Source organism: Ananas comosus, linkage group 13 (assembly GCF_001540865.1).
Source record: "Ananas comosus cultivar F153 linkage group 13, ASM154086v1, whole genome shotgun sequence".
Lineage (NCBI taxonomy): Eukaryota > Viridiplantae > Streptophyta > Magnoliopsida > Poales > Bromeliaceae > Ananas > Ananas comosus.
The window spans coordinates 3,808,096-3,813,093 of NC_033633.1; the positions used below are offsets into that span (position 1 = coordinate 3,808,096).

General features: G+C 33.5%; 1 long non-coding RNA gene across 1 annotated transcript; it reads left to right on the forward strand.

Annotated features, from left to right (window-relative positions):
* On the forward strand, nt 930-1,723 carry LOC109719541. Its single transcript, XR_002218733.1, has 2 exons — nt 930-1,000; nt 1,432-1,723. It is a non-coding gene; the product is annotated as an uncharacterized LOC109719541 (long non-coding RNA).

The following is a 4,998-nucleotide window of genomic DNA, read 5'->3' on the forward strand; positions in this document are numbered from 1 at the left end:
GGAGGGAAAGCTTGGTGTTCTTTTCCATTTTGAGCCAAATTTACTTTGTAAGGTTCAAATTTTTGTTTTCCTTTTAGTGCAATGTTCAAACAATAGTATTTATCTTTTGTTCAAATTTTTGTTTTCCTTTTAGTGCAATGTTCAAACAATAGTATTTATCTTTTCCTCCAAGTTCAGATTTTTGTTTTTCGTTAGTATCAGTTAGATAAGCAAAAATCATAAAACTGTAAATAATTATAATCAATTATGGATAGGATTCGCGACGCGCTCTTCTCCGCGATCTGCGCTCTCTCCGACCTTCTGCCGAGATCTGCGACGGGATGGGGTTCTAGCAAGGATCTTCTTCTCCTCCTCCCCCTCCCCATTGCGCGATCGATCAGAGAAGCTCGCGAGCCCCTGCTCCCTCTCTCTGGTGCCCGTGCCCTGAGTTGGAATACGATTATTCTATGCTAAACACTGCGTATCTTGGTTCATATCTTCACTCCACGTAGGTAAGGATGAAGTAATCTGCTTCGTTATGTATATGGCATCAATTGCGTCTCTAGCAAGTGTTCATCTTTGATCTGAGAATGCATGCTTGAGACACGCATCGTCGAACTACCTACTGAATCTGTTTCGATACTAGGGCCTGTTCGGCCCTGCTGTAATTTGCGGTGCTGTGTGACGAAGTGCTGTCTTAGCACAGTTATTCGAAGAAGCATCATACTAGAATAGAGCCAGATTGAAGCTACTACTGTATTTGAGGCTCAGAATCTCATTTCTGTTTCCTATTATAATTGAAGCGCTAGAGTTTTATCTTTGCGGAACGCTTTACTAAAGGACCCTGCTGCTGCTGCAAATAGAACTAGAAGCTAGAAGTTGAATTTGATATTATATGTGTTAGAATAACATTTTATAGATATTTATTTGAAGAATCAAATGAAAATATTCTCAAATATCATCCAAAGATGTTGAAAGAATTCCTGGAAGGAACAGAGTCAGCTGGTTTCATGTATCCAAGGTATTTATCCATAGAATACCAAATTTTGATATAGCCGAAAGGGAAAAGCGTTTTAATCCAGATAATGAGAAGTGAACATATCCCGAAATTAGTCCAATTTAGTTAGTAATTTAGTTGCCCGGTATATGTTTAATCTGGTTTTACTTGGGTCTATATATGAATTCGGAGCTCATAGATCTCTCATTTTATTAATTGAATGATTTCATATCTATTCTGTACTAAAAAGTATTATTGGAGCTTGAAGTTAAATTATAATCCTGGAATCCTCATGTTTTTATGGTGTTACTCTAAGGCTTAAATGCTGTGGAACCTGTCTCTGAGATTATTACTTGGCTACCCTTGAATTTTTAAGTTGTAAGAACAATCCTGCGAGAAGAAATGTTGAATTTAATCTGTTTCGTGGCTTAAATTCACATTAATTCATGTTACAGTGCCGTTGATCAGTTTAAAAAGCAGTTTGCATACCTTGAAGAACATTATGGAAATGGAGCTCTCTCCGCGTCCTCTCTCTGGCACCCTCTCCGACCTCCCTCTCGCGAGCCCCAATGCCCTCTCCCTGGTGCTGCCTGTTCGACGAAATGCCGAGGTGATCATGGGGCTCTCCGCGGGCATCGGAGAGGTTTCTAAAGTTTGTCTTATCCAATTCAAATTTGCATGGATGAGAACGCAAAACAATAGTGTAAAATAACTGCTTATTCAAAGGGCACTAAAGGAGCAAAAAAACAAATATATATCTTCTTCATCTTTGTACATGCTATTTGTTAATTAGTGATGTGGACACTATGGATGGCCTACTTTGCGGGCAACCAGTGCCTCTTATCTGTGCTACGGGTGATTTGGTTCTGACGCTACTAAGGCAAAGGAAAAAGAAGTTGCTGTGGATCCGATCAGTGCTGGATAAATGGGGAAGGCTTGAGCAAAATGTATGTATCTTACCCGCCAAGCTTTGTTCTTAGTGTCGCTCTGTACTTATGAATAGACTATTTCCATCTAAATTGACCTAGGTTATTTTGTATGGTTTTGGTTTTGGGTCTGGAATGTTTGCAATATATATTTAGTTACTTTCTTACTTTATTCTTATATATATTTTTAAACTGTATATCTGTAATGCAAGTCTCATGTAAAAAAAATTCAGCCATTCTATGGTGCCTGTTTAATTATTGTAATATATACATTATGAAAGTATCCCATTAATAAGATTATTATTATTTGCATATATATGTTTGTCTTTCTCATAGCTACATGTTTTGTTGTCATTCCATTAATTTATATTTCTTTTCAAATTTTAATTAAAAGTTTCATTCCTTTTCTTGCCTGATTTCATTAATACTCTGATTTTGAGCTAATTTTCTTTTTTTTTTTTAACTTCCTCTTCGCTTATTTCTACCTAATCTAGACAGAGCATATTTAAAATAGTATTGTTTTTATTATTTCTCAACTTTTATAATTTATCGAAATTATCCGCAGCGAAGCACGGGTTCTTCACTCGTATAGATGAATCCTAGCAACGAAATTATAGTTATGAAAAAAAAAAGACTTTTTTTACAATCAAAATTAAACAATGGTTGAGTTAACGTAACAATTTTTTTTTTTTTCTTAAGGGTATTGCTCATAGGCCCACAATCTAAATTCCACCACAAACGATCTACTAGTGATAATCGAAAGGTAAGGAGCACTTGACTATATATGCAATAATTCTTCGTTAAAGTAGCAATTTCAAAGTGCTTGACAATGGAAATGATGATGACAATTAGGTTAGTAAGTTTTTCTTGATAAAACTGTAGTCTCTGCCATGCATGCAGCATAAAATGTCGATAGTGAAAAGTGGATAAAAATTTTATAAGCACAGTCCCTAATCTATTTAGTTTGGGGATAATGCAGATGGGCATCGCGTGGCCCATCCGATGGACGCCCGTGGAAGGAACAAAAAAATTCATATCCTGTATTTTTAGAGAGAGAGAGAGAGAGAGAGAGCAACAGAGGAAGAAAGGAGGTGCCCATCGGATTAGGGACGAAGCTAGCACTCGATTATGAGGAAGACTAAAATACATATAAATCAAAATTTTAGCAAACAAACAAGATTTACTTAGTCAAATTTTTGATGAAAAAATATGTTGACTAAATAATTAGTGTAAAAAGGCATTACTATTTTTTTATTTATACTTACTTAACTTCTAATTATTTTATTTATATTATTTCACTCAAATAACTTTAAAATTTACTAAATCTAATAGTAATTCAATGAATAATTTAATTTCTTAATTTTTACTAAATATAATTGTGATAATTGATGACTATTAGTTGACTATTAACTTTATATAACCTTTAATTTAATTAAATAAAAAGATTATCTAAAACAATTAGAAGTTATGAAGGTACTAAATAAAAAAATAAAAATAAACTCAGAGTTGAGAGAGTATTATATTAGTGCCAATTTTTTTTAAAAAAAATAAATTATTCATCATACTTTTAAAATTAAATAAATATATTTTTTAAATTTTTTATATATATAATATTATTATGCAGATTATAAAAATTTGGGGGAGACCATGGCCCCCCTCTGCCCTTGCATAGCTCCGCCCCTAAGTTCGGATGGACGGTGCCAATAAATTTTTTGTTGGTTAAAAGTGGGCAAAAGTTTTACGAATAGGGTGGCAAAAAAAATTTTTTTTTGAGGACATTCTGATGGGCGCCATCATGGCACCCAAGCCACGCGGGACACCATCCTGGCTGCTCTGTCTCTTTCGAGAGAAGTGTGTTTTTTTGGTGCACCATTTTTAACATTAAAATTTTAATTTTTAATTTTTTAATTTTAATTTAATATAACAGATATATGCTTTACGATATTTAAAATATATATATAAAGAATTTTAAATATTAAATTCTAAAATTTTCTTACATTTATTTTTAAAATATTATAATATATATTATTAAATTATAATTAAAAAATAAAAAATAAAATTTTAAAATAAAAATAATGTACCGGGTGCACCAAAAAAATTCGGACTGCTCCCCTATTGGGAGAGCAACAGGGGATGGGCCCGCATGACTCGGACGCCACATGGCGCCCATATGGGAGTGGCCCGCATGACTCGGATGCCACATGGCGCCCATATGGGAGGGGCCCAAACAAACTTGGTTGGAGCCATTCCCCGTATAATTTTGGGAAAGCTTCGAATATCGTCCCTATGATTTTTTTCATTTTCTCACTTTAATATCTTATGATTTAAAGTGTATCAATTTAGTAACCTGTAATTTTATTTTTATCTTTTAATTATCGGGTTAGGGTTACTATACTCTTATGAATATAGACCCTCTTGTACCCATAAATTTTTAACCGTTGATTGATGGAATGTGTGGTTAGGATGATGATGGTCCCCACCTAGAATAATAGTGGTCCCCTAAGGTTGAGTGGGTAGTTGGTTGAATAGAATGATCTAACAAGTGGAAATGATCAATGAAATAAATCTAAAGGCCGAAAACTTATGAGTATAAGGGAGCCAATACTCATAAAAGTATAGTAACCGGACTCTTATAATCGATTTTATTATTTTTTTTTCGTTAAATCAGTGATAAAATTAAAACTAAATGGTACTAAAATGAAGGCTAGGGTTACTATCCTCTTAAGAGAATAGTAGTACTTGTCCTATCAAATTGTTTTTTATGATAGAGATTTCGAATCGATGATCGGAGCCGTTGAAGTTGATCTAGAGTATTTGAAATATCTAGAAACTAAATTTCATAAGTTTTAAAAATTATTTATATGGTGATCAAAGTGTCGTAAAATCGACAATTTTTTACGGCCTATATGAGCCGTTTGCTTGTTTAACGGTGTAAAGCAATCCAAATAGCTTGAATTTTTGATAGAAAATTCTTTATACTATTTAGATAATGTTTGATAACTCTGATTATGAATTGTGAAAGTCTAACCTCTATTTTAAGAAGGTTATTCATTTATGACTGTTTATTTTTCAACTCTTAAGATGAACTTAATAATG